Here is a 10652-nt window from a genome sequence, read left to right on the forward strand (position 1 = left end):
AACCAGACCACCAACTGACCTGCTTAATACATGCCAGTAACTGCACGATGCCAAGTGGGCCAGTGGGTTTTCTGCCTGAACTGTTGGCGTCCCAGAGAGAGCAACAAGTTCAACCATAAGACAAAAGAGTATTTCTTCTCTCCTACTTTCCTGTTCCATTTCTGTGTCTGCCCATGAATCTTTGTTGCTGGAAGCAGATTATTAATTGGACCCTGGGGAGCTGTCACTGCTCTTACCAATGGACTTACTTAGCTGGGATGCTAAGTAGTTGAATGTGTTTCTAGTTTTTCTTGAGATTTAATGACTTTTTAAAAGACTTTTTAGGGAGCAATTTTCACTTGACAGAGCAGGCAGTTAGACATTGGGCCCTTGCAATGTGTTAATAAAAAGTCCACAGTCAATTTTTGATTGCTAACACTAGTGTAAATCTAAAATAATTTCTATCACATCTGCGGAGCACAGTTAGACTGGTCAGTACATCTACCATACATTAGAGCAGTGATTCTTAACCTTGTTAGACTCAAGACACCACTCCAAAAATGGCCAGCTCTTAGGTTTTACTCCTTTTTTTTAACATGATAAATTATGGATTCCTATGGATTCCCATTTGAAAATTGTGGACTTGTTTTATGAGTTATGGTTAGGACTAGAGACAGAAGCTACGCATAAACTGGTTTAAATGATCAGAAACTGGTTTTAATCTTTAACAGAACAGAAGTTCAGTGCACACAAACCAGTTACAAAATGGCTGAAATTGGTTTAAGATAAGCCTGGCTGAATGTAGTATCAGACTTAACTGATTTAGGTCAAACTGGTTTATGAAACTTCTGTTCCAGACCCCTTCCTGGTTCAAGTTAAGTTACAGTCCCCCAGCATCTCAGCATTTTGCAACCCTGGGCTGGGCTGTGCTGTCTGCTCCAGAAAGCAGGGCTGGCCCTGCCACTCTGTTCCCTAGCTGGAGCAGTGAGGGCTGGCTTAATGGCCTCACTGGCTGGCTCACTACCCCCTCAGGCAAACCCCTGCTGGGGCCTGGGGCCAGGGTGGAGGATTAAACTTCTTCCCAGGGTGGATTAACCCTTTAATGGGCCCTAGGCAAACACACCTGTGGCCTCCAGGCCAGTCAAGACTCCCCTCCCCACCCTGGCACTGCCACCTGCAGAGAGCAGGGCTCAAAGATGCTGCTAGGGGGCAGCCACCATGGTGGTGAGACCAAGGGAGAGGAAGGGAAGGGAAGGGAGGCAGACAGGGCCATTCCTGCCACTGCAGCTCAGTGCCTTAGGCATGTGCCTATTTTGCTTATGCATTAATCTGGCCCTACTTCCCCTGAGTACAGAGCTGCCCTGCCCTGCATACTTAGTCCTGCCTGTGACTGTGGACTACAAATCCCAGAGGTACCTGGAAGCAAGAAGAGGGGGTGACGAGCAACCCTGCAGAGTCATGCTTCTGTGAGTCTGGACCGCAAATCCCAGAGATCTTGGGGGCAGCAGGAAGAGGAAGTGAACACACAGCCCAGGCTGGCCATGTGCCAGACAGCTGTGCATTAGTGCCCCCAGCTTCTGGCCCCAGCCACTGTAGGCATGTGGCTGCATTTCCTGAATCAAAAGTGAATGTCTGTTCATTTCCTTATTTGGTTCAATCTTTGTAATTTAGACTAATCTGCAAAAACTGAATCAATTCAGCCTTGGGCTTTCTGACTGTACTTAGCCCAGGTGTTTACATACTTAACAGTGGCAAACTTAAAAGGGTCTTATGGCACCCCATGGTTCCATATTACCCAGGTTGAGCATCACTGCATTAGAGCAGGGGTGGGCAAAATGTGGCCTGGGGGCCAGATGTGACCTACCAGGCCATTCTATCGGGCCCACAGGGCCCTAAAAACTTTAGAAAATTAGTATTTATCTGCCCCTGGCTGCCAGTCATGCAGCCCTTGATGGCTTGCCAAAACTCAGTAAGTGGCCCTCCGCCCAAACTAATTGCCCGCTCCTGCATTAGAGTCATCTTAGGGATGCTCTCACATAGTCCTTACTGTTCACTGTCTTCACCTGCCCCCCTCCACCCACCCCTGCCAAGGCCCACTTGTAAATGCTTCAAAGTGACTTGGGGTCATGACCTAAAGTCTGGGAACTGCTGATCTAGCATGTTCTGAGTGCTACCAGAATTCAAAGTAGTAACAATAAGCACAAATATAGGTTTATAGCTCTTCTGATGCCATTGACCAGTAAACTGCAACTAACATGAGAGGGATGAAATCCTAGCCCTGTTGAAGTTCATACGAGTTTTGTCACTGGCATTAGTAGGGCTAGGATTTTAACCAATATCTGCACTAAGGGCTTCCCTTAGTGAATAAGAAAAGCCCAAAAGGAAGAGACCTGGCACCAGATGTTATGATTCAGATATTAAGTATGTAAGCATGCATTTCTTCAGAAGACTTGTGCTTTAGGGAATGTCTGTGTCTAGATTTAAATCCATGTGAAATTATGCAGCTAGGCAACGTGCATTCGTTGATAGGAGCAAGAACCTCCCAGTTAGTTTTTTTTTTCCACAAGCAGTTAAATCAGGAAGTCAAATGGGGTTATCAGTTGCTGTAGCAATGTTATGACTAACAACAGAGTAGCTGCTTCAGAGTATATGGGGTTAGAGGGGCAAGGGACAAGAGAGGGCATGAGAAGAACATTATTAAAACTGCAATAGCCTTTGCTGAAAATGTTGATGTAAACCCGATAGCCAGTGAAAGTGGCTGGTGCCATTTGATACCCCACTACTCAGCTTGTGACTGTAAGCATCTTTCATCTGGTAAGCATCTTTGCCATGTCCAAGCTTATGTTATATTCTTTAAAGGGATACTTCACTTAATTATGGAAATAGAACTGAACAGGGCATTTTCACACCAGCCCCTGGAGATTCTAATTGCCTTTATTCCTTGACAGTGTTCATTAAACACTTCACCGTCATCAGTTTTGTCTACAAGGAAGCCAGTTGATGCTGATTGTTAAACAATATGTTATTTTTAAGGCAATGTGGATGCATAGGCTCAAGAGTTAAGGAATTTTCCTATGGTTCCCAACATATGAGTGTAGGCCCTGCTTTGGATATACACCAAAAGCTGGGCCTGGCTGATGCACTTGTAAAGAGATGCTGGGAGGAGAGAGGCAGGTGGGAAGATCAGGCTGGGATGTCAAAGGCAAAGAGATATAAATGTTACCTACATCCTACTTTACTCCCTTGGGTGCAATTGGCTTTGATCATGCTTTGTCTTAAGCCAGGCTGTGCTGTCCTGATGGGTCTTCTAGGCTCAGGCAGAGCACAACTGAACGGTTCAAAGTCTTTAATGCTGTTCTCTCAGTTGCTGGGCTGCCACGCATATTCTGGGGAACCACAAAGTGTTAGCAAGCTCCCAGGCTTCTTGGACCTGCCTGGACATTCAGCATTTCAGCAGGTGCACCGTGCCTGCATGGACCTGGGATATTTTATATTGGCAAAACAGGTGTGCTGTACAGGAGCAAGAGCTGGAGCCCTCATTTACCCACTCACAGGGCATGTCTACATGAGACACTGACTGCGCAGTAGCTGAATAATAGTGTGCAGTAGCATGTCACAGCACCATCAGTGCTAGTACACTACTGCACATTATTATTAGGTAATTGCACTGTAGCATCACTTAAAAGATGTTTGCCAGTGCTACAGTGCAGTTATTCCAGTTACTGCACATTTATTTAGTGCTTGATTATGCAAGTACTGTGCAGTAGTGTCTTGCGTAGAAGTGCCCACAGGTATATCAAGCTGGGCACCTGAAATCACTGGTACTTTGGAAAAATCGTAGATAATCTTATGCTACGCAGCAAATTAATAATCAATGCAGAGAGCTGACACATTTCTAGGCAGGTCTAAGTGATGAAAAGTCATTTGCTGATTGTCTCTCACCTATATAAATAACTGTAAATGGAAAAAAGATTCTGCTTTCATGCATTTTATATCTGAATTCAAACACTTCCATTCCTATTACAGATGGAGAAGCCCCTTCTTTGAAATATTTACCCCCTGCAGCCTATAGCTGACTTCTGGAGTTTACAGGTTATGTGTGAACAATTTTCCTCCTCAATGCTTTTTTCCCCACTCAGTTCATGTAATAAATACATATTATCCCTTGCCTATGCTGCACTGAACACAATTGTAAAACATTCCCCAGGGATCACTGTAGGGGTCTGAACTACAAGGAGGTTTGGGACATTCCCAAACCCACTAAACAGGTGCCACCAGGAAATCCCATGTTTTCATGTGAGGAAAGGTGATGGAATTCCGGTGTACAGTTTTAAAAACTCTCCGAGGAGGGTGAGTCAGAAAACCCACAGACTGTGCCTCCGGTCATCCCCCTTTTTTTTTTCTGCAGGGATGACGGGTCTGTTGCACAGACTTTCCATGTCTGCAGTTGCTCGGATGCTCGTGTTGTGGTTTCTTGGGAGCATTCCTGAAACGTGAACTCGCTGATCCATCCAGATTAGTACAGGAAAGCCGATCCAGAGGCCTAGTATTCCCCCTCGCCTTGGGCAGACAGGGTTCAGCTGGTTTGTGTGTTCAGTTTGAACCCTGGAGAACAGCCCCTGTGATGGCTTCCAGCCTCAACCACTGATGCCATCATAAGATGCTAAATGTAAATTCCCGTGCAAAGACATCATTGCTCTAGGGCTGTCCAGTAATGATCCCAGCAGCTGCTCTGCTGGCTTTGAAGCTGATAGCCCCTAAGCATGAGATGGGGGTGCCAGCATCCCTCTCACTCCCTCATGTGAGTTTTCGTAGTAATTTAATCAAGTTTATTGTACTTCTCTTTAACCCAAATATATGATTTCATGTAGCTTGGAGGGTTTTCCTACTGATTTTTCTGAGGCAATATTTTATATTTATTTAGGGCAGAGTTTTTAAGATTGCTAATCCATGTCTGGTGGATGCCTACCTTTTGGGAGTCAGCACTTAAGATGGCTTAGAAAGAGAAGTTCCACTGGAAGTCAATGATCACCTGGACACCTTTAAAACCCCCATCACAGGCACTCATCTTCTTTTAGCTCCATTTACAATCTTATCATCATATGGTATATATGTGTATACACCCACAGGCAGGCATCTAGTTCCATGCAAGCTGAGAAACCAGTTCAGTCCAAACATACAGTCTGGGGAAAGCAAAAATCTGGCTCTTGGGCACACTTATTATCATATCATTTATAGCACCCTCCATGTCATTTTAACTAAAGTGAAAATGTGGGCCTTAAGTCCCAGTTCTGCTAGCCAATTGTTATACAGGAAAGCATGAGTTTAACTGTAAGAATTTGTCTCAGAGGATGTTAGGTACATGCTTAGGTGTTTTACCAAATGGGGTAAGCACCTGCTTAAATGCCGTGATACACTGGGGCCCTATCTACTATGGTGGAGCCCACGAATTGGCAACCTACAGCACATGGGCTGGACCTGGCCTGCAGTGCCAAGGAGTTTCTTGCAATGGCCTGGCCATGGGGAGAACCAGTGAAGGTGGCAATGCAGCGGGAGTGCTGACCACAGTGGTGGTGGTGGCACAGTATGGAAGCAGCCCGCACTTGGGCCTAAGCTTTGTTAAAGCAGTCGCCTACTCCAAAATGCTGCTGATTGTGACATTGTCACAGTGCTGATTTGTGAAGGGTGTGGGTGTTATGATACTGTCATGGTGCCAACCCATGAAGGGTGTGGGCATTATGGTACCTTCTTCCCTAATGAGATTCTGCTTCCTATCTAAGCTGTTGCCTGCCACAATTCTGATGTATAAAAATAAAGGAGAAGTGATCCTGACAGGAGGTGATACCTTGTTTTGGGAAAAAGGTTTGTCCAGCTAGATTCTCCAATCACCAAAAGAAAGGCCTGCTGGCTTGACCCTTATGGGGTTGGTATTGGGAGCTCCTCTACCTGCAGCATCCAATATCAGCCCTAAATATGATAAGTGGCAGTGAATTTAATTTCCACACTCAGCACGCAGAGGTACTCCCTGTTCTTAAGTGAGCAGCTGGTGAGTCAGCAAGCAGAATGTCTCTTGCTGTAATGCAGGCTGCACGTGCTAGCGTGGGCCTGGCTACCATTCAGGGTCATGCAAGGTTTTACATGTCCTTAAGCCAACTCATATTTGCAGAGCTACAGCCAGCTCCACCCCCTCTATGACATCAGCCATCTAAACCCACAGCCCTGGCCACTTCCTACGTGTGTCCCTGATGCTGCTCAGGCTGGGGCGGTTTCCTGCTACCACCCCACCTACACATACCATTTGTTTGGCACCTTGCAGCTCTTTATCCCAGAGGTGCAGCTAGAGAGTAACTTTCCAAGTATTGAGGTCAGGCAGAGAGTTCCTTCCTAGCCACAGAAGGTGCGGGAAACAGATACAGCCATAAACAAGGAATCAGGAAAGTGGCTTTTGGTTTGGTTATGAATTTTCATTCAGCATTTAAAGAATTGCTTTCATCCAATCATGCATTGTGCTAACGGGCTTAGTGATCCTTTGAACAGCACAACCTGTTTTGGCTGCATTTGTCACACAGGCAAAGCAACTCATCTCGTGAATATACTAGATCTGATTCAGGCAAGACATAAGGATATTGTCAGTGTGCAGATAATCAACGGTAAGGAAGGCAGATGACAATTCCTTCTTTACCATTATGTGGTGTTCTTGAGATTCAAGAAGAAAGTTCTTTTCCTTGCTGCAGAGATAGAAATAAGTGATAGTTTCAGTATAGCCATGGGCACTCATTTGTGTTGGCTGGAGTTTGCATTTGTCATTAGTTTGGAAGCATCACTCCAATTCCTAGAAAAAACAAGACCAAAAAAAATCTGAATTGCGACAACAGGCAGGCTCAGAAGAGCTAAGCCAAGTATTAAAAGGGTAGGATTTTCAACAGCCCTCTGTCTTTTCCTAACTGTGCTCTCATTGCTCTCAATGGGGACTTTACCAGTGAAATGAGGAACATAGGCCAGTGGTTTAGGGGGCACTTGAAGGCTTGTATTTATGCTCCTGTTCTCTCAGAAACTTGTTTCATGGCCTTAGGTACTGTCAGTTATCCTTGTTGACAGTGAAGATGATAGTCCCTCCCTACCTCACAAGGATTTTGAGAGAATACATGCTGTGAACTTATAGAGAACAACGTTCATATACAAATCTGGGGGTGCTGAAAAGGCCAATGGAAGCTTTAAAAATGTCACCCCAAATTCAAAGTTTATCTCCTAGGCTCCCTTTAGATTTACTCATGCCATCGGATTGCATGTAGATATAATGAAGACACAAATTTTCACGACTCCTAGCAGCTCATGTAAAATGATATGACGTCCTTCTCCCTGAGAGTAATCAAGCCTGAGATATAAAGGAACTTCCTAGGCTACATTAGTTACCACTTTGGTAAGAAAACACTGACAAAAGTTCATGGGGAATGAGACCAAATTTGTATGAGCTGGAGTTGGAAAAGACTGATGACAATAGGGTATATTGGCAAAAAAAAAATTAGACACTGCTGTTAGTTATACAGAATGGAACAAGTCCAGCAGACGAGATTTCATAGATTTTTAATCAGAAGGGATCTGGTAGATCATCGGGTCCGACCCCCTGCTCCAGGCAGGAAAGAGCACTGGGGTCAAGTGACCCCGGCCAGATGCCAGTTTAATCTCTTGAACATCTCCAAGGTAGGGGAAAGCACCACCTCCCTTGGAAGCCCATTCCATATTTTGGCAACCCTCACTGTAAAGAATTTCTTCCTCATGTCCAATCTAAATCTATTCTCCTTCAGTTTGTGGACATTATTTCTGGTAAGCCTGAGGGGCACCCTGGTAACCAGAGTGTCCCCTATTCCTTGCTGACCCCCCCTGATGAGTTTGTAGGCAGCCACAAGATCACCTCTCAGCCTTTTCTTGCAGAAGCTGAAGATTCAGGTCCCTCAGTCTGTCTTTATAGGGTCTTACCTGTAGGCCCTCAACCATACGAGTAGCCCTCCTCTGAACCCTCTCAAGGTTATCCACATCCCTCTTAAAGTGCGGCGCCCAAAACTGGATGCGGTACTCCATCTGCAGCCTCACCAATGCCGCATAGAGGGGAATTATCACTTCCCTAGACCTGCTTGTGATGCTCCTGCTGATGCAAGAAAGAGTGCGATTAGCCTGGCTTATTATCTCGTCACATTGGCGACTCATGTTCATTTTTGCGTCAACCACGACTCCAAGATATCTTTCCACTGCCGTGGTACTCAGAATGGTCCCCCCAGCCTACAGGTGTGTTGGAGATTATTTTTCCCCAGGTGCAGCACCTTGCATTTTTCCTTGTTAAATTGCATCCTATTCTGATCCGCCCACTTCCCCAATCTATCCAAATTCACCTGAATTCACTCCCTGCCCTCCAGTGTGTTTACTGTACCCCATAGTTTAGTGTCATCTGTGAATTTGGACAAGGTGCTTTCAACACCTTTGTCCAAATTGCTGATGAAGATATTAAACAATATTGGTCCAAGGACAGAGCTTTGGGGGACACCACTGCCCACATCCCTCCAGGGAGAAACCGACCCATCCATCACCACTCTCTGGGTGCATCCCATAGGCCGGTTTTTCACCCACCTTACTGTGAAAAAATCCACATCACCGCTACTCAGTAAGAATTGCTCATAAGAATTGGGTGTGACACTGCGTCAAAACCCTTTTTTAAAATCCAGGTAAATAATATCTACTTCCACTCCTGCATCTACGTACTTTGTGACCTGGTCATAAAAAGAGACCAGGCTAGTCACTCAGGATCTGCCTGCTGTAAAACACGCTGGTTGCCCCTTAACATTGTGTTACCAGCTGGCCCCCTGCAAATGTGATCCTTTATGATTTTTTCTAAAGTTTTGCCAAGAATAGAGGTGAGGCTAACTAGTCTATAATTCCCTGGGTCCTCCTTCCTCCCCTTCTTGAAGATTGGGACCACATTGGCCCTTTTCCAGTCCTCTGGGACCTGTCTCAAGTGCCACGAGTGCTCAAACAGTTGCACCAGTGGCTCTGCTATGTCATCGGCCAATTCCTTTAGTACCCTTGGGTGAAGATTGTTGGGGCTCGCCGACTTAAATACGTCCAGCCCTTCCAAGTGCCCCTTCACTAGGTCAGTGCTAACTGTTGGTGGATTGGTATTACCCTTACTCCAGACTAAAGACTCATTGGGAGGTATATTTGCATCCGGGTCCAGGAAAACAGAAGCAAAGAAATTATTAAAGGGCTCCGCTTTTTCCACCCTATCACTTCTGAGTTGCTCTAGTCCATTCTGTAGCAGCCCTATGTTACCCTGCACCTTCTTCCTGCTCCCTATGTACTTAAAGAAGGACTTTTTGTTGTCCTTAATCTTTGTTGCCAACTTGAGTTATGTATCTGCTTTGGCCTTCCTCACTGCTTCCCTGCAAGCATGAGTCAAGCAGGTATACTCCTCCTTGATGGCTGTCCCCTGCTTCCACAGCCTGTAGGCTGCTTTTTCCCCCTGAAGGCTCTTTGCCTCCCTTTGGATGTACTGGGATGGTGTCGCTCTGTGCCTGTAGGATTGGTCCCTTGAGGAACTCCCACCCTTGGACCCCCATCTCACAGATGTGATTACCCCTCAGTCCGACCCTAACCAATCTCCTGAGCTAGTTGTTTTTCCCACCTTATGCTGGATAGTGAATCCTATCAACTGGTGGCCACTATCCCCTAGGTTACCTTGTAGCTGTAGATCCCCCACCAAGTCCTCCCCTTGAGGCCAGCACCAAGTCAAGTAAGGCATCTCCCCTAGTGGGACTGCATATGTCCTGTGTTAGATGCAGGTCCTGCATGCAGGTTAAGAACCTACGTGAATGGGCAGACCTGCCCGACTGCTCCTCCCAGCAGATGTCTGGGAAATTTAGGTCACCCGTGACAACTAGGTCTTTTGAGCGTACTGCCTTTGAGAGCTGTTTCGAGAATTTCAGGTCTAACTCTTCCTCCTGGTGTGGGGGTCTATAGTAGACCCCTACTACCAAGTCCCTTTCACCCCTGCCCCCTTGTAATCTGACCCACCGGACTTCAATTTACCCTTCTTCTGTCCCCATCTTTATTACAGAAGATGTATAATGTTCCCTAACGTATAGAGCAAGCCCCCCCACCCCCTTTTGTCCCCAGATTGGGACACCTTCTCTGCATCTTTGCCCTTCCCCACCCCACCCCTACCCTTAAGCCAATAGTCAGTAGCAAAAGAAATCACTTGGGCTGTACCAGACATACGTTCTAATCCATCTGATCTGGACCAAAGATCTAAACTCCAACCTCTTAGGACAGTGCCCTAATTCTTGAACTGTTACATATCCCTGGATTGTCTTTTTCTGGTTGAAGTTTAATTGCTTTGCAGAAGTAATTATATGTTTATTGAAGTAGAGATGGGAATCCAAGTATTCCAGGTGAATGGCCTAGCCACTAGCTGAAGGGGGAGTCACATTCCCTTCTCTCTTTGGCAGAGTGAATATTTAAGAGTTGCAGATAAAAGTATCACGACTCCAACAGAAGAGACTGAGAAACACCACCCCAGGTTAGTGTTCTGGTAATTAAGCCACTATCTTGGGAGTTAGGAGACCTAGGTTCAAATCATAGTAAAGACTTAATCTGGAGTCTTTCATTTCCCAATAGACTGCTCT

General features: G+C 45.8%; 1 long non-coding RNA gene across 1 annotated transcript in view; it reads left to right on the forward strand.

The window, feature by feature from the left end:
- Positions 1-1890: 1890 nt before the first annotated feature.
- The window catches only part of LOC109293118, a 16600-nt gene continuing 7838 nt past the window's right edge, over positions 1891-10652 (forward strand). Inside the window, exon 1 of the long non-coding RNA XR_002096249.1 lies at positions 1891-1993. This is a non-coding gene — a long non-coding RNA (uncharacterized LOC109293118). The remainder of the gene's footprint in view (positions 1994-10652) is intronic.

Source organism: Gavialis gangeticus, unplaced genomic scaffold, assembly GCF_001723915.1.
Source record: "Gavialis gangeticus isolate Ggan-Ray unplaced genomic scaffold, GavGan_comp1, whole genome shotgun sequence".
Classification (NCBI taxonomy): domain Eukaryota; kingdom Metazoa; phylum Chordata; order Crocodylia; family Gavialidae; genus Gavialis; species Gavialis gangeticus.